This window comes from Mirounga leonina, unplaced genomic scaffold (assembly GCF_011800145.1).
Source record: "Mirounga leonina isolate KUSES-001 unplaced genomic scaffold, KU_Mleo_1.0 Mir_195, whole genome shotgun sequence".
Lineage (NCBI taxonomy): Eukaryota > Metazoa > Chordata > Mammalia > Carnivora > Phocidae > Mirounga > Mirounga leonina.
The window spans coordinates 4461180-4480413 of NW_023270490.1; the positions used below are offsets into that span (position 1 = coordinate 4461180).

At 44.5% G+C, this 19234-nt stretch overlaps 1 long non-coding RNA gene across 1 annotated transcript; it reads left to right on the forward strand.

Moving 5' to 3' along the window:
• Positions 1 to 8227: 8227 nt before the first annotated feature.
• Positions 8228 to 17094, forward strand: LOC118024097. Its single transcript, XR_004682995.1, has 3 exons — positions 8228 to 8550; positions 15904 to 16014; positions 17070 to 17094. It is a non-coding gene; the product is annotated as an uncharacterized LOC118024097 (long non-coding RNA).
• The last annotated feature ends 2140 nt before the right edge of the window (positions 17095 to 19234 follow it).

The window sequence follows — 19234 nt, forward strand, 5'->3', positions numbered from 1 at the left end:
ACCCTTGATCGTAACATACAAACTTTTGGCATTTGGGGCTAGGTTTATCCATGTTAAAGTTCTGTGACCAAAGGAGAATGAACCCTCAGCGCAAATGGTTTATTTCTTCTTCTCCCCTACCAACAGAACCTGCATTTAGTTTGGGCAGCAATGCACCCAGCTCTAACGGATGAAGGATAGTCGGTCTAAGCCAGTCACGGCTTTCCTCCTTTGTGGGAAGTTTAACCTCCGAAATAATTTGATTCCAGGCTGGGTCTGGGTGGTGTGTGTGAGAGTCTGCATTTCTAACGAGCTCTCAGGTGATGCTGATGCTTCTATTCCATAGAACATGCTTGGACTAGCATTATTCTATACCGGAGGTTGAAAAATATTTCCTATAAAGGGCCAGATAACAAATATTTTAGGTTTTGTGGGCCATGCAGTTTCTGTGGCAACTACTCAATTTGCTATTTCAGTGGCTTGAAAGAAGCCACAGAAAACACATAGATAAATGGGTGGGGCCATGTTCTAATAAAACTTTATTTACAAAACCAGGTGGTGAGCCAGAATTAATCTACGGGCCATAGTTTGCTGATGCCTGGTTTAGACTAATCATGGTTCATCTCCTGGTCCTGGGCCCATCTTCTCTGGATATACTGCTGACTAAAAGCTGAGCCAATAGGGATTCTCATAGGAAGGCAGACATGGGTGGGTTATCAGGTACCAGGTAAACTATTGTGATCTAAGCCAATTCGACATGGAACCATTCTTAGGTTATTTCTGGCAGACATGGGCATTCCCCCACAGCCTAGCTATAAGCTATTATAAACCTAGTCTGTCTAAATTTTGCTACTCTTATAGCCAAATATTCATTAGCAAGGCAGGCACAAAACAGCTTACACAACCTATTCTGGAAGCTTGATATTCTTTCAGGGGCTCTGGTCACACCCTGAATGAAAGGTTCACTCACGGCAGGCATTAATATTTCCAAAAGCAGGATTCTGCGCTGCCTGGCTGGCATGATTCGGTCAGAAATCCTCCCAACGAGTGGCTGCACACAGGACCAGTCAGGGAAGAAGTGGGGAAGGGGGTAGGTATAGGACGGATTGTTGTATCCTATAGTGCATTCTAGTCAACTCACATGTCTTGAATACCTTTAATTTTACCAATGCGAACCCATTTCTGATGTCGTTGTGCTAATTATCATCAGTCACTGGTTTCACCAGTAAAAACCCTATCTCTGAATTGCAAGAAGCGTTTGTCATAGCTGTTGCTGGAGTGTGGTCCTTTCTGCCGTGGTGTTTGCTAGCTATCCCCAAACAACGCATTCTCCATCCCGTTAGCTAACCGCACTCCTGCTGAGTTTCCACTAACTGAACTTCGAGGACGGCTTCTCACACTGATTATATTGAAGTATTTTCAAGTATAGACTCTGTAATGAGAGGTAACCACCTGTGTCTGCTACAGGGTTTATTGCAGGAAGCGAGATGATATATTTAAAATCTTTTTGTTTTGTGAGCTGTCAGCCCTATGGCTTCCTGTGCTTTGGGAAATTTCTGACTGTACAAGGCAGACGCACAGATACAGAAAATGGAGCACAGATGGAGTAGAAAACGTATCCTAGGCCCTGCTCTCAGCGAACCTGGGTTCAATCCTAGTCTGTCGTCGTGAGCTCTCAGTATATTATCTGCTGGGATCCTCATTCTTTTTTTTTTTTTTATTCTTATGTTAATCCCCATACATTACATCATTAGTTCTAGATGAAGTGTTCCATGATTCATTGTTTGTGCATAACACCCAGTGCTCCATGCAGAATGTGCCCTCCTCAATACCCACCACCAGGCTAACCCATCCTCCCACCCCCCTCCCCTCTAGAACCCTCAGTTTGTTTTTCAGAGTCCATCGTCTTTCATGGTTCGTCCACCCCTCCAATTTCCCCTGCTTCATTCTTCCCCTCCCGCTACCTTCTTCTTCTTCTTTTTTTTTTCTTAACATATATTGCATTATTTGTTTCAGAGGTACAGATCTGAGATTCAACAGTCTTGCACAATTCACAGCGTTCACCAGAGCACATACACTCCCCAGTGTCCATCACCCAGTCCCCCCATCCCTCCCACCCCACCCCCCACTCCAGCAACCCTCAGTTTGTTTCCTGCAATTAAGAATTCCTCATATCAGTGAGATCATATGATACATGTCTTTCTCTGTTTGACTTATTTCACTCAACATAAGACCCTCCAGTTCCATCCACGTCGTGGCAAATGGCAAGATCTCATTCCTTTTGATGGCTGCATAATGTTCCATTGTATATATATACCACCTCTTCTTTATCCATTCATCTGTCGATGGACACCTTGGCTCTTTCCACAGTTTGGCTATTGTGGACATTGCTGCTATAAACATCGGGGTGCACGTACCCCTTCGTGGGATCCTCATTCTGATTTTCAGACAAGATCCAGGGCTGAAGTACTTTTCCTAAAAGACAGAGGCAGCCCCCCATAGTGCCGCCCACACTAATGTCATATTCCGGGAGTTTGGGTGAATCTTTTATCTTAGGCTTCTCTAGGAAGTTAAGAACACCCGTCAGAGGTTCAAATCTTACATTTAGATGAGAACGTTGGAAAACTATCTAACCATGGTCTTTGGCCAGTGTAGACTGACTTAAATCGAAAGCTGGTTATCAGACATCTTGCTCGTCTGTGTCCAGCAGAGAAAGTTCTGAGATGATGTGTCCTTACCAGGTGTGGCGTGTTTAACCTTTTTAATAATTCATCCACCACCTGAACCTACTTCCTAAACCTGGGGATTTTTGGAAAAAACTTTGGATTTTTGGTAAAAAGCGGAGCCCGCCTTTCACCACCGAAGTGGAAAATGTAGAAAATTGATTTCCAGTGCCCCTTGCAGCGAGGGTGTGGACCCTGGTCGGACTAGCCGTCAGAGGAAGCTGTCCCAGACTTTGGCTTGGAACCTACTGATGCACAGAGGGATGGGCTAAGTGGGGTCCACTCTAGTGACTTGGGCTGCCAGTATGCTGTGATCATTGGTGGCTTTGACTGTGGTTCTAATAGCAGAACCAAACATCCACAACCAGTGTTGGTGGTGGGTCTGGTGTAGACAGCAGGGTTCACACCGGGGGCTGGCAAACCTTTTCTGTCAAGGGCCAGATAGATATTTTAGGCTTTGCCAGGCAAAGAGGCAATATCAAGCCAATTATGCAGATACTTATACAACCATTTAAAAAGGTAAAGCCATTCATTGTTCGTGGGCCCTTAGACCAGCAGGTGACAGCAGGGTTCGGCCCATGGCGGTAGTTTGCTGGTCCCTGGTCTAGAGCCCTGAGGTGGCTCAGTGCTGTTTCTCACAATGTGACTCTGGATGTCATTCCCGGCTGCCCCAGAGAAAGGGATTTGGCAGATGTAATCAAGAGATGAGGTGATACTGGATTGGGGGCGCGTGTTCTACCTCAGTGACTGGTATCCTTATAGGAAGAAGGAAATTCAAGCACAAAGAAGCAAGGGGGAAATCCCGAGTAAAGACAGAGACAGAGCCAAGTGATGGAGCCACAAGCCAAGGACCACCAAGCCACCAGGAGCTGGGAGAAAGGTGGGGCACCGTCTCTCCCTCAGAACCTGCAGGAGGAACCGACTTTGCACTAAGCCGGCCCGAGAGGCAAATGCTCTTTGTTGTTTCACCCCCATTCTTTCACACATTATGTGTTTTCCAGGGCCTGTACGATACGTGAAATTCAACGACCCCGAAAGCCGCCTTGTAGGAAGCTGAGTGCTACAGGCATTTGTAAAAACGTAAAACCAAAGCCAATCTACTCACTAAACTGGGGGTGGGGGAGGGATAGTTATTTTTCATAAAAATGTTATTGATGTTAATATCTAAGAGGTTTGTTATTTTTAAACGGATTAAAAAATTAACATTTCAAAATTTTCTCAGACTTGATTTTGAGTAGGTAAATATAGATAGGTCTACCTTTGATAAATAAAAGCTCTTTGGGGTCATCAGTAATTTCTAAAAAAAAATTTTTTTAACTGCTTTTTTTTAAAGTAGGCTCCATGCCCAGTGTGGGGCTGGAAGTCACGACCCCGAGATCAAGAGTTGCACGCTCCACCAACTGAGCCAGCCAGGCGCTTCTCATCAGTAATTTTGAAGGGTGTTCAGGGGCCCTGAGCCCAAAACGTTTGAAAACTGTTGGCTTTGGGCAATGTCATGCCTCCTTTCCTGGAGATTTCATTGGAGGGATTTCTCAGAAAGCAAGAAAAAAAAAATTGCCGTTAAGGGTGCAGGCTTGGGGTTCTGAAGGTTGAGTCTAAAACTTTACTCCAGAACGTGCAAAATTGGTGATATGAGATCAGTGACTTGAACCCCTGTAGCCTCAATTTCCCTATCTGTGAAATGGGGATCATGAGACCCACCTTTTAGGGGAGTTATGAAGGTTAATGTAGTCCTCACTGACTGGGAACAGTGGAAAGCCCTGTCCTGTGGAAGAAAGGGGTGGACCAGACCAGCACCTCTCAAACTTTAAGGTGCACACGGATCACCTGCAGATCTTGCTAAATGCACATTCTATTTCCTTTTAATATCTATCATGATCAGATTGGACATTTGTTTGATTATTCGATGAGTTGATTGTCTTCTGCACTCAAATACAAGCACCATGAAGAGCTGGAGTCATGTCTGTCTTCATCAGGGGCTCATAAACTACAGCGGGTGGGCCGAATTCGGCCTCTTGTCCCTTTTCGTAAATAAAGTTTTATTGGAACACAGACATGTTCATTCTTTCACGTATTGTCCATGGCTGCTTCTGCTCTATGGCAGCGGAGTTGCGTTGTGCTAGAGATCGGAGAGTCCACAAGATGAAGATATTGACCCTTTTCAGAAAACACGTGCTGGCCTTGTGGTTATCACTCAGCTGCCCGTGTGTAGAGTCTGGCCATAGTGGGCGCTCAGCAGATACTTACTGAGCATTTCTCAAGTATGTTTTATAGGTATTGTCCCATTTAATCCTCCTTACCACTCCCTAAGGTCGATGCTGTTTGGGGTCCACACACCTAGACATTCCAAAAGCTATCCTTTTAAAAAATAAATTGGGCAGCAAAATGATCTGACCTGACTCACGTGGCTACAAAATATGACTTGAATGATGTGAGGCTATTGATTGTCTACCTTTCTCTCACTAATTCAACTGCCGTATGTGTCTCTGCAGACACATGGATGAAGCCGATTATGGGGGGCTGTCCCGGGGCCCCGCGGGAGATCCCGTGTAATACAGCGTACGCACCAGATCACGTTTTCAAAACCTGAAAATTCTGAATTCCAAACCCTATTCGGCTCTAAGGATCTGGGTAAGAGATTTGGACTTGTGTTTTTCCTTATTTTACAGCTGCGGAATACGGAGCCTAAGTTGCAGGGCTAGGGCATGGCAGAGCTTGGCTTTGAATCCAGGAATCTGATCCCTGGGGTGCCTCTGTAACCATGAGTCTATTTTAAAAGAGGGGGCTGGTGCTTGTTGACTGGATGAATGAAGGAGTAAATGAAGCTGAGTGGGCCCGGTTCCAACCCCTGGGCTGGTTTACCTGCTGCAGGGGGAAATCCCTGTCTCTCCCGGGCAGAACATCTTTCCAGGCCAAGTGCTACTGCTATAAACGTGCATGCAAAACCCGTGTGCACACACGCACACACACACACACACAACTCAGAAAGGAGCTATAGGCTATTATATTTCCTGGGGCCTTATGGCCGCCTGTTGTTTTCAGCAATCTCATCTTTATGAATCAGGTGACAAAACCCACTAGTAACCAGGCAGGGGAAAGAAAACAGATGCTTTTCCAGGCAGGCGGGGTTGAGCTGAGCAGTTTGTCATTGTGGTTAAACCTCTGCCTCCATCAGGGCACAGCACCTTGTAAAAATTATTACTGTTTTCTCTCTCTGGCTCAGGGGGCTGCTCTAATCCTGAGAACTCGAAGCCGCGGCGAACAAGAAAAGTATAATTTGTCTGTTGGGTACTCAGACTGGAATAGGGCGACAAGGTATGGTAATGCTGTTTCCAAAGCGTGAAAGCATTATTTCCTCTGGGCAGGAGAGGAAGTGAGCCTCCTCTCGCAGGCTTGAAATCTTCCTTGAGAAGATGTGAAGCTGCATGTAGAAGGCCGTGGAAAATTAATGTGGTTCTACATGAGCAAGAGTGTCTTCAGAAAAAGGCTCGGAGGCGTGAGATGGGCTACGCAGGTTCACAAAGGCTGATGTTGATTAAAACACAGTTGTAGACAGGTGAATACTATATGGTTTCCTTAAAAACAAAAGGCATGTATCTATGTGTGTGTGTAAAATATAGACATTTGTATTCTTGTAAAAATATAGAAAAAGGATGGGAAGAATACACTCACCATTAACACAGGAAGTAGAGGAGAAATAGGCGGGGGCGGGGGAAGGTACGCGTCAGAGAGAGAGAGCTGGGCAACTTTCTATTTTCAGTCATAGATACGGCAGCATTCTGCCTTTGCTTGTGTAATCTAAAAAAAAAAAAAAATCAAATAAAATTAACTTGCAAAAGCAAACAAACAAAAGCCCCCTCAAGGAATCAGCTTTATAATAAACAGAAAGCCCTTTAACTTCTAAGAACGAGGAGGCCCCAGGCACAAAGGACTTCCTGGTTTGGGGCATTCCTTAGTTAAATCATGTTTGGAAGCTTGACAGAATTTTACCTAGTCCCCAAACGGTAGATTACTTAAAACGGTTATTGAAACGTCCCTGTTGAACAAAAGGGAAACGTACGGTTCCCTCTCTCTCATACTCTGCTTAAAGTTATTAAGCTGCTTCTTCTTTTTTTGAGAAATAGGAAGCATCCCAAATGACGGGTGGTTCTTTAAATTTATCTTTCAAAATACACATCCTACTAGCTTAAGGTAGCAAATTAAACCTTTGAATATTAAAGAGAAAATCACATCTCTTTCTTCGGAGACAAAGACAGGGATGCGGTGGATCCGGGAGGGTCCTTTAGATTAGGCACAAAATTAGATGGTCTTTTGTTTTTTTTTTTTAAATATTTTATTTATTTATTTGAGCGAGAGAGACAGAGTTAGTGACAGAGAGCATAAGCAGGGAGGAGAGGGAGAAGCAGGTTCCCCGCCGCCGAGCAGGGAGCCCGATGCAGGACTCGATCCCAGGACCCCGAGATCATGACCCGAGCCAAAGGCAGACGCTCAACTGACTGAGCCACCCAGGCGCCCCCAGCCTTTTGTTAATCTACTGTAAAACAACCTGGTTGCTTTCTTACTTTCAGATTAGCTTTTAGTAGACGTTTCACAGGCTTGTTACTTTTGTTGAATTTATTCCCTATCAGTCTGTTAAATAGGAAATGGGAGGTGTGTCCAGAGCCTGGGGATGGAGAGGATGGTGAACTGGAGAAATACCTCCACCTCTATTTGCACAAACACCAGGAATTCAACAAAACGTGGCTGCTAGCGAGCCACGGGCTCAGCAGCTTTCCCGGCGACGAGTCTGAGAGCAGGAGAGCAGCGTGCTTAATTACTGGACCTTTCATCGTAGGCGCCCAAAGAGTAAACGACCAGCACGGGTGGATCTTGATTAGGATTTGTGGAGCCGCCACATTATTTTCTCAAGGCTCGGATTTCTAACTTTATCGGAGACATCACTGGTCGGCAGAAATTTGTCAGTCTCCCTGAGGCAGTCAGATTTACAGAACAGTCCTAGAAAAGTTTCTTTTCACCCCCACGCCCCTTTTGGAATCTGTGTCTATTAAAGGAGAGTCTTGCAAGAAATTTTGTCTTTATTCATGAGATAAAGAATAGGTCCTTTGAGATGATCCCAATGCTAGATTTTGTTGCAGTCCTTTTCCAAGCATTATTATCATATTATTTTTCATTTGATCCTCAGAGCAAGCTGGAGGTGGACAGAGGAAGCAACCTTCATGTTACAGAGGAGGGAAGAGAAGCATACAGGTTAACTCACGCATGGAAACAATTAGCCAGGGAGCAGTTGGGATTCCCAATCTCTTTTGCCCAACGCTTTCAGTGAAGACAGGCATAGTTTTTATCAGCTTTTAATGTAGGTGGAGTCCAAGGCATCTCCAGGTTCCTCTTATGCTAAAGGTTGTGGAAAAATCCCGAGAGCACAATAAAATCCAAAGAAGAGGTTTACTTAAGCATGATTCACCCTAAAATACCTACTTCAGACTTTGGGGAAGGGACTCATTTTACCTCTGTCATCAGGGACACACCAAGGAGCGTTTGCAAGCCCCGCCAGCAACCTGTCTATTTATACTTTGTTTATTACCGCAGGTGACTGTACAGCTGTTGATCTTTGAGGACCACACGCGATTGCTGTGAGTGGGTGGCGACGTGATTCTGCAAGACAGAGTTAATAATCCTAGACAATCGCAGGCTCTCTTTTACTCAAGGGGTGTGCCCCTTCATTTACAGAAAGGAAGACTGAATCACAGAATGGAAAACAACTATGACACAGCCGGTCTCTCTCGGAGCAGAGCAGGAAACAAAAGAATGGGATTTCCCAGCTTCGCATTTAGACTGCATTGTCTGAAAGGTAGACTTTGATCCCAAACTTGGGTCCTTTTGCATTACAACAGTAACTCAAAAGGCAGGATCTAAATGTCTCCATGGATGGCCTGCACGGGTTTTTGCTTAAGAGAAAACAGGTAAAAGTGACCTGGTTCCAATGTGAAAAGTGCAAGTCAGAAATTTAGGGGGGGGGGCAAGTGATAGGTTTCAAGCATGTACAAAAGTAATGTAAAATTAACAACGATGATACAATTTATAATGAAGAATGATCATGGCTCACGGATAGCTGTGTGTCAGGCACTGTTTTAGGTGCTTTGCAAGGAGTAACCCATTCAATGCTCACATCGACCCGATAAGGAAGATGCTGTTATTGTCCCCACTTTATAGTTGAGAAAAATGAAGTTTTTCTTCACCTGTGTAGTCTTGCCTGCCTTCTTAGATGATGCAATATGTTTCTTCAGCCACTCACTGAGTAGAAAGGTTAGTTCCAGACTGGTACAAGGAGGCTGGTAATGAAGAGAAACCTCAGTCCTCATCTTTGCTTGGAGATGTTTAGCATCTATGAAGTCCATTTTAGTTGGTGGGACCCAAACTAGTCATCTGGTACCTTTGTGCTATTTAGAAAAAAGTCCTCCCTCAGGGCAAGTGCTGCATCTTTGAGTTGATGGCTGCATGGGCAATCTTTAGGGGCCCCACATGGCACGTGGAGGAAGGGCTAGGTTTCAGCTGAAATTCACCTCTCTGTGCTAGGTGTCCTGGTGTAGGGCCAACCTTTATGCTCGTGGTGCCATGTCCTGCACACACGAGTTTTGAGACTACGAACAGCATCCCTGGTGTCTTTAAGTCTCTGTTTCATCATTTAAAAATCAGGATGATGCTGGGGCTCCTGGGTGGCTCAGTCGGTTCAGCATCTGCCTTCGGCTCAGGTCATGATCTCAGGGTCCTGGGATGGAGCCCCAAGTCGGGCTCCCTGCTCAGTGAGGAGCCTCCTTCTCCCTCTCCCTCTCCCCCTGCTTGTGCTCTCTCTCTCTCTGTCAAATAAATTAAAAAAAAAATTAAAAAATTAATTAAAAAATAAATTAAAAAAAAAATCTTGTTCTCAATAAACTGTCTTCCTTGGATTGCTGTCTTGAATGCACCCTATTGAAATAGAGTCCATGACACTAAATTTAGCAATTGCCTTCAGAATGCCTTTCAGTGAGCTTGAATGGACTCACAGATTTTATGTGTGATGTTGAACATGTGAGTGTGGGGGATCAGATGGCCCATATGTGCATCCCAGAGCTGCCCCTTAAAAGCTGCATGGCTTTGGACACATTCCTTTTTTTTTTTTTTTTTAAAGATTTTATTTATTTGACAGAGAGAGACACAGCGAGAGAGGGAACACAAGCAGGGGGAGTGGGAGAGGGAGAAGCAGGCTTCCCGCCGAGCAGGGAGCCCGATGCGGGGCTCGATCCCAGGACCCTGGGATCATGACCTGAGCCGAAGGCAGATGCTCAATGACTGAGCCACCCAGGCGCCCCGCAACTTTAATTATTATACTGTCAGTCATTTGGGGGGGATGGGATTTGGAAGCACATTTGGACATTCTTAGACCAAAATGGATTAAAAATGCTTTTCTTCATTAACAGATATTCAATTATAATTATACATAAATTCATACACGTGAACACTTGATACGTATGTTTTTATGTTAGTTTAGTCTTTTTCTCTCCCTTTGTTCCTCGAGTCCTCCAGCCTCACATATCAGCACTATCCCACTCCTAGTTAACACAGGTTAATAATCATATTTGTATGTTTTTTTTTAAAGATTTTATTTATTCATTTGAGACACAGAGATACAGAGAGAGAGAGAGAGCATGAGCAGGGAGAGAGGCAGAGGGAGAGGGAGAAGCAGGCTCCTTGCTGAGTCAGGAGCCTGATGCGGGGCTCGATCCCAGGACCCTGGGATCATGACCCGAGCCGAAGGCAGACGCTTAACGACTGAGCCGCCCAGGTGCCCCTTTGGACACATTCCTTAGCCATGCTCTGCATGAGCTTCCTCTTCAGTGAAATGGGGATAATCACAGTCCTTTCATAGACTTGTGAACTGTAAATGAGAAAATTCCATATAAAATGTGTCATATCATCCATGGCAAATACTAAGTGCTCATAAAATGTTAGCTGGCAGGGCGCCAGGCTGGCTCAGTTGGAAGAGTATGTGACTCTTGATTTGGGGGCCGTGAGTTCGAGCCCCACGTTGAGTGTAGAGATTGCTAAAAAAAAAAAAATAAAATAAAATAAAATGTTAGCCGGCTTAACTGATGGTGATAGAATGTAGAACTAAGGCAGCATAGGCATTTTCTGATTTCTCTTAAATTCTCTTAAGTTGAACCTCAGAGGAAACCCTCTCAATAAATCCACGCTAAATGATTCACCTGTGTAGTCTTGCCTGCCTTCTTAGATGATGCAATATGTTTCTTCAGCCACTCACTGAGTAGAAAGGTTAGTTCCAGACTTGCGTGTGAGTTTCTGTCACTAGGAAGAAGATCAAGGGCAGAGGGTCAGTTGGCATCTTTAATTGCTTAATTGCCAGGATCAGGGTTCCTGGAGGTTCAAAAGTCCTGGATGAACATTTTTTGTTTCTCTTAGCATTTTGGCTCTGGCTTTCCTTTTCTCTGGATGCGTCAAAAGCCAAGGTCTAGTTTGAACTTGGAAGGTTGTTGAAAGCCAGCAAAGGGCTTTCTCTGTCTCTCTGCTTGTTTGGTAAGTTAAATGCATGAACGCTGCCGCTCCACTATATGCTTTTGTACGTTGAGAGGGAGATATCCCCCTGAGCTATGAGCAGACTGGATTAGATTATGATCTTTCCCCATAAGAACACCCAGGCTCCTCTATGTAGCAGATACCCCTGGTTATCTAACAGCAAGCTGCCTTGGCTGCGTGTAGCGAGACCTATCAAATGGTGGGTCAACCACTAGGATTGTTTTTCCCTTCACATAATAAAAAGTCCTCGATTCCATGAAGTCGCCAAGGACTTAAACTCCTTCTGTCTTCCTGGTCTACCATCCTTTGCACACGGTTGTCATCTTCATGATCCCATGATGGCTGCTCCATTAGAATGGGGACATAGTCCACCTGAAAAGATGAGCATGCTAGCAGAATCTATGCTTTTTGATCAAGGAAAAAAATATCTGCAAGGAGTTAGGGATATTGAGTTTTGTTTTGTTTTTAGTTGGGCTTAATGGCATCTTAAATAATTCTAGGCTTCTATTAATAAGAAAGAAGAGAAAGGATATTTGTTGAACAACTAGCAGTGTCTACCAATTGCTACCTGACTACTTCCTTCTCTCTAACAGGTATCTATCCTCTTCAGAGTGGCCATATGTTTCAGAGACTATTCATATCAGCTCCAGGAGGTGGGCTCTAATTAGCTTAAACTATTTAGAATAATCCATTTCCTCTTACCAATGATTAATTTATGTTTTGATATGGGACATCATGTTGGGCAATGAGATTTGAGGGAAAGGGTGCCAAGGAATTTGGGGAAAAGGTTCTTTCTTCCTAAAGAGAGACTCAAGAAACTGAAGAGCTCTTTTTCTGCCACTGGATGTAGTTGTGTGAACATGTGATGGCTGGAGCCATGCAATGATATTGCAAACACGAAGGGAGCTAGCATGGTAGGACAAGGCCAATATGCTGGGGTTTGCATAACTGAAAGACGGTAAAAGCCCATGTCATTCAAGAGGCCACTGAACTGCTGAATTAGCTGAAGCGACTTTTCTTTCAGACTTTTTTTTTTTTTAAATGTGAGATGATAACATGCCTTATTATTTAGCTATTTTGAGTTGGATTTTCTGCTACTTGGACCGAACGGGATTCTAACAGATACTTTTGTATGATGAGATCAGTAGAACGGGTCAGTATTGTTTTGTGTGACTATACCTTTAAACAATAGAAATAACCATCTCTGACTTCATCTCCTCCTGCTCCCTCCTAATTCGCTGGTGTTTTGCTCCCAGCCCAGGAGCACTGTTGCCCCAGGCACTACCCTTGTAGTCCTGCCTCTGCCACCAGGGCTTTCCTCCCCAAGAGCCATTTAAATAGGTGTAGCCACCACTTGATTCTGTCTCTACTCAAATATCATCTCATCAAAAGGCTTCTCTGACTCCCCTATCTAAAGTACAGCTGACTCTTCTTCCCCACCCCACCACTTCCTCCCTCTGCTTTTCTTTCTTCCTTCCTTTCTTTCTTTCAGATTTGTATTTATTAGAGAGAGAGAGAGAGAGAGAGCAAGCACAAGTGGAGGGAGGGGCAGAGGCAGAGGGAGAAGCAGACCCCCCGCTGAGCAGGGAGCCCAATGTGGGGCTGGAGCCCAATGTGGGGCTCGATCCCAGGACCCTGAGATCATGACCTGAGCCGAAGGCAGATGCTTCACCGACTGAGCCACCCAGACGCTCCTTTACTTCTTTATTTTTAAATTATTATTATTATTATTTTTAAGAATCTCTACACCCAATGTGGGGCTCGAACCCACAACTCTGAGATCAAGAGTTGCATGCTCCACTGACTAAGCCAGCCAGACGCCCCTCTTTACTTCTTGACCATCTCATTCTGTAGCATGTAAGGCTCATGAGAACAAGAGCGTTTTTGTTCTTGTTGACCACTAGATCTCATATATTGTCTGGTACACAGTCTTGGCACACATGCTCTCTCTCTCTATGTATATAATGAATATATATGTATTGTGAGCAAGTGCAGAAGTTGGTTCAAGCGCACCTGACTTTGAACTCTGGTTCTGCCACTTGCTAGCTGTGTGGCCCTGGTCAAGGCTTCTGCTGAACCTCCACTTCTGCATCAATCAAGAATTTTTTCCAAAATCTATCTCGGGGCACCTGGGTGGCTCAGTCAGAGAAGCAGGTGACTCTTGATCTCCTGGTTGTGAGTTCGAGCCCCACGTTGGGCATAGTGATTACTTAAAAATAAAATCTTAAAAAAAACCCTCCTATCTCATCCACTTGTTAGAGATGGGCTGCTAATGAACGTGAAGCATCGAGGGTGTTGTGCAGGGCCAGCACCTAAGGGTGAGGGGGAGTGTGACTGGGCCCTAGGTAAAGGCAGTTGCCCTGCACCCAGGAGCCGCTGGCCTTGCTTTTCCCAAAGTGACTGGAATCGAGACTTGAAATATTTCATCAGGCAAAATGTGGGAGATTGTGGAAAATGTAAAACTAAACAAATGTCTTAAAACTGCTGTCTGGCCAGGTCAGTGGTAAGAAAATGAGAACATTCTGCATAAACAGATGTTATTAAAGATGGTGTGTGCCCGAGCGTGGGGTCACGGGCCATCTGCCACCGCAAATCCCCCTGCATTCCTCTGAAGAAGCCGTTATTTCTCCTCCCTCCCAAGGTTGACCAGTAGTATAAATACTGCTAACAGCAACAGGGGGAAAGGATTATCCCACTTAGCTATTTTTAGCTTCCCCTTGAAGTCTTACACTTCACATTTTAAGTTTGTTTTCAAAGTTCCCTTCCAACCCAAATAAACCGAGGTTCAGAAAGGATGCAGGTTACTACTTTCTGATTCTCCAGGGAGCAGGCAGGGAAGCCAGCTTCCCGTGGAATGTTCAGTGAGCGCGTTGGCCGCAGTCAGCTTCTCGAGGGTGGGAGCCCTCTCCTGACAGAGGCGCTTGGCTTTCTCCCATCTCTCAAGATAACCCTCTAAATCATAATCTTCTAGGACTTTCTATTCAGATTCTGGAAACCCTTTCTGGTTGGATTATCCCATCCCCTGCTGGGAGTATCACTGCTGTACTTGGTCAAAGAAAACACGCCATCTTGATTCATTCATTCAGCAAATAGTTATAGGGAGCCCTACTGCATGCCAGGTACTGTGGCCCAGAGTCCCTGCTCTCGTGACACTTCTTTTCTGGTAGGAAAGCTAATAAAACTCTTCAGAAGCAAAAAAAAAATCTATAAATCAATACAGAACCGAATAGAATACTGTTATAGTTACTATAATGACAATTAATAAGATAATTGTATTTATTAATACATGACAACCTCAATGTAATACTTATTACATGGCGGACGGTATCCTAAACTCCTTATATCAACTCACGTCGTGCTTCCCTATTTTACAAACGGGGAAACTAAAAAAAATCAAAAGGTTAATAAGTATCTTTTCAAAGTCCTAGAGGCAGTTAAATGGCCAGTGGGATTTGAAGGTCAGCCATATGGATTTTAGAGTGCACCCCACGAGGAAGGTTAGCTGCGTGAAGGTGAGGAGTGTGACTGGTGGGTGCGTACGGGGCCGGCGCAGACCTAAGGGATAAGAAGGGGTCAGCAGTCTGATGAGGGCCCTGTAGGGGCAGAGAAGGAGCGGCGGGTGCACATGCTGCTGGAGGCAGGAAGGAAGGCGTGGAGCAGAGATGAGGCCCAAGTGACCAGGGGCTGTGGTCAGGGCAAACCGTCTTGGGGGGGAAGCCACCTTGGGGGCGGAGGCCGTTTTGGGGGGGAAGCCAGGGCGCCCAGGTAGGCAAGGGGCTTTGATTCAAATACTACTCAAGAAAGAAATTGCTCGATGAATCATCTTGCTCAGGTTTTGTGATGGCTTCTAGTGGCTGGCATTTGTCACAGAGCTCAAGGAGACGCAGAAAACCTGTTTGACATCATCCCCTGTGGCTGAAAACCTTTTCAGCATCTTCGAATCTTTCCTTTCTAAGTATCTGAGCATCATTGAGTCTCTCTGGAGTGACTGGTGGTCTGACCTGGGAGTTTAGCTCCAATGAACTTGTAACAATTTGAGCCACACTTACACTAACCTCAAGACTTCCCTGAAGCGGTATTTCCTTGGTTGTGGTTTAAAAACAAATTCTGAATATTAGGTTATTTTCCTATGATTTACCTGATTTCTAAAAACGGGGCACATGGGCCAAAAATAGGAAGAAAAGAAGGCGGGCTTCATGCCATCGGTTTCCAGTGAATCAAGATTTTACTGTCATCTGTGATTGCCTCCATTTATGGGCTTATGGCTTTGGCAGGTAGATGATAGGCTTGCATTAAGGAAAAATAAATAGCCTGGCCAATGATCAAATATTTTGCGACAAAAAAATTATGCACTGGCATTACTTGGAATTGATGTAACTGGTTCATAGTCTGAGTAGAACAGTCGGAATATACTGGCGGTGCTGACAGCCCATTTTGATTGCTCTTCAGAGGGTAATACTTGGGGATTTTCACCAAACATTCTTGAGAGGAAAATGAACAGTTCAGGCAGCCTGAGTGAGAATCCCCAAATTTCTGATTCCTTTATACGTGACCTTGGGAAAGTTACTTAACCTCTCTGAGCCTCAATTTCCTCACCTGCAAAATGGACGTAAAAATGGCACCTATTTTGCAGGGTTGTCCTGAGGATAATTGATACATCAACTCCTAACTGATTAAACCGATGTGAAGAAATGGTTTCCTGGTTGGCTCAGGTGGCAGAGCACGTGATCTTGATCTTGGGGTGGTGAGTTCAAACCCCACGTTGGGCATAGAGCTTACTTAAAAAAAAACAAAAACTGATGTAAAGAAGTTAGTTCAGAACCTGGTGTAAGGTCTCAATAAACATTTCTGTGTGTTTCTTTTTCCATCACGCCGTTTCCAGCCCTTAGTCTGTGGCTCTCGCCTGCCGTTCTGTAGCACATCTCGGCATGGCCTCGGGAGGGAGGAGAGTGGTTACATCAAGGTCCACACAGTGCAGCAGCAGGAGAAGCTCTTGCAGAGAATCGGCCCCTTACAAAAGGGGCTTTGCCCTATGGCAGGGTTTCTAGGGACAGTCTGGGACCAATGATCCTTTGTTGTGGGGTGTCCTGTGTGCTGTAGATGTTTAGCAGCATCCCTCGCCCTACCTACTAGATGCTGGTGGCACCTCCTGCCCCTACAATTATGACAACCAATAATGTCACTGGGCTTTGTCAAACGTCCCCTGGGGGACAAACTACATGGTATATTTTAGCTTTATTGTTTGAAAAGTCATTAAATTATATACCCTTATTGTTGGGGGGAGAGAGAGGGATGAAAAGGGAAAAAGGCAGGAAGGCAGGAAGGCAGGAAGCAAGGAAGGAAGAAATTATACACAGAAGGACGGAGCAAAACCAAAACAAATTAGAACAAAACACTCCTATCTATCACTACAAAATTTTATTAGATATCCTTAGAAACTAGTTTTCCTCTCTGTGAATTTATAGATCAAAATATCTTTGGACCCAACCTTAGCACAGATACAAAGAGCAGAAATGATGGGCTTGAATCTCAGTGCCACCCCTAATGAGCTGGGTGACAGAAGCCCAGCTGCTTCACACCCCCAAGCCTCAGTTTCTTCATCAGTAAATGGGAATTATCATAGTACCTAACTCAGCACAGTGTTCGAAACATTCATTTATTGTGGGCTCTTAATATTTGCAAAAATATGTCTAGCACATGCCATGTGCCCAACACAGTGCTAAGTGCTTTCCACAGATTAAGTCAAGTACTGATCAAATAACAATAGGAAATAACTATTGTTTTGTTCCCATTTTATAGGTAACAGACCTGGACCCTGAAGCATAGAGAGCAACTTGGATGGGGTGCGGTCACCAGCAAGGAGGTGCAAAAGCAGGCAGAGAGCAGGGCGGCTAGGGGGCTTGGCTCTTCTGCTATCCTGCTCAGAATTCTAAAATCTTCCCTCCAGAGCAGACGAAAGCCCATTTCTCTCCGTCTTCAGGATCCTCTTGGCTTGGAATAATCCAGGAATCTTCGGGTACTTCCTCCATTGCCAAAGTCAGTTGTTTGCTCTTGCCAACTGCTGAAAATAGGCCATTCAGGAAATCCAAAGGAATATCCCCAGTTGAAAGACGCGGCAAGAGTTTGGAGATGCCTGTGCTCTGTGATTTGCTGCTGTGTCTTTAATAACCTAGTCCCGGGGTGACATCATGGCGCTGCTGTGTATTCTGTGGGTCACACAGAGCAGTCCCGGGAAGACAGGGATGTGAAGACCAGGAGGTTGGGGTCCCTCTCAGAGGCTGGCTGCCACACTAATATACATTGTAGAAAACTTTTTTAAAGCTTTTAATTCCAATTAGTTAACATACAATGTTACAGAAAACTTTTGTTTTAATTGAAGGATAATTGATACACAATAGTGTGTTAGTTTCAGGTGTATAATACAGTGATTTAATACATATATTATGAAATGATTACTCCAGTTAAGTCCAGTTACCATCTGTCACCATACAACTTGTTACAATCTTATGGACTATATTCCTTATGCTGTGCATTATATCCCCCCATGTCTTCTTTATTTGATACCTGGAAGATTGTACCTCTTCATCCCCTTCACTTACTTTGTCCATCGCCCCACCCCCCTCCCCTCTGGCAACCATCAGTTTGTTCTCTGTATCTATGAGTCTGCTTCTGTTTTGTTTTGTTTGTTCATTTGTTTTGCCTTTTTAGATTACACATAGAAGTGAAATCATATGGCCCTTGTCTTTTTCTGACTTATTTCGCTTAGCATAATACTCTCTAGGTCCATCCATGTTGGCACAAATGGCAAGATCTCATTCTTTTTTAAGGCTGAGTAATATTCCAGTGTGTGTGTGTGTGTGTGTCTATACACAACATCTTCTTTATCCATTCATTTATTGATGGACACTTGGGTGGCTTCCATATCTTGACTACAGTAATAATACAATGATTGTAGGGATGCATATGCCTTTTCAAATCAGTGTTTTCATTGTAGAAAGCTTTATTTATTTTTTTTAAGGATTTTATTTATTCATTTGTCAGAGAGAGAGACAGAGAGAGCCACAAGCAGGGGGAGCAGCAGGGAGAGGGAGAGAGAGAAGCAGGCTCCCCGCCGAACAGGGAGCCCAGTGTGGGACTCCATCCTAGGACCCTGGGATCATGACCTGAACTGGAGGTAGACGCTTAACTGACTGAGCCACCCAGGTGTCCCCAAAACCTTTTTTTTTTTTTTAAGATTTTTAAAATTTATCCGTTTGAGAGAGAGAGAGCAGGAGCGGGTGGCGGTGGGAGGGGCAGAGGGAGAGGGAGAGGGCCAAGCAGACCCCCTGTGAGCTGGGAGCCCAACTTGGGGTTTGATCCCAGGACCCTGAGATCATGACCCAAGCTGAAATCGGATGCTTAACCGACTGAGCCACTCAGGTGCCCCTCATTGTAGAAAACTTTTAAAAGAATACGGACATTGACTAGAAAGTCCTTTTTTATGAAAGATTTAGCCTCACATTGTAGGTGATTAATTCACTTGGAAAGATGCTCCTAGGAAATATTATAAACTCCTTTCATGTAAAAGATAAGAAACACGACATATTAGGTCAGCCTCTCTTTGAATTTAGATCTTAAAAAGCAAATTAGCTAGAAACCTCGAGTTTGGTGAACAGTTATCAGATATGTGGTTCTAGAGTTTAATATATGTAATATAAGAACATGGTAAATTAATAAGTATTAGTATACCCAAATCCTTTAAAAGTACATGTTTGGGGGCACCTGGGTGGCTTAGTCGGTTAAGCATCTGCCTTTGGCTCAGGTCATGATCCCAGGGTCCTGGAATAGAGCCCCAGAGCAGGCTCTCTGCTCAGTGGGAGTCTGCTTCACCCTCTTCCTCTGCCACCACTCCTGACCCTACTCACGCTCTCTCTCAAATAAATAAAGTCTTTTAAAAACAAAGTACATGTTTGGTCAACCTTTGA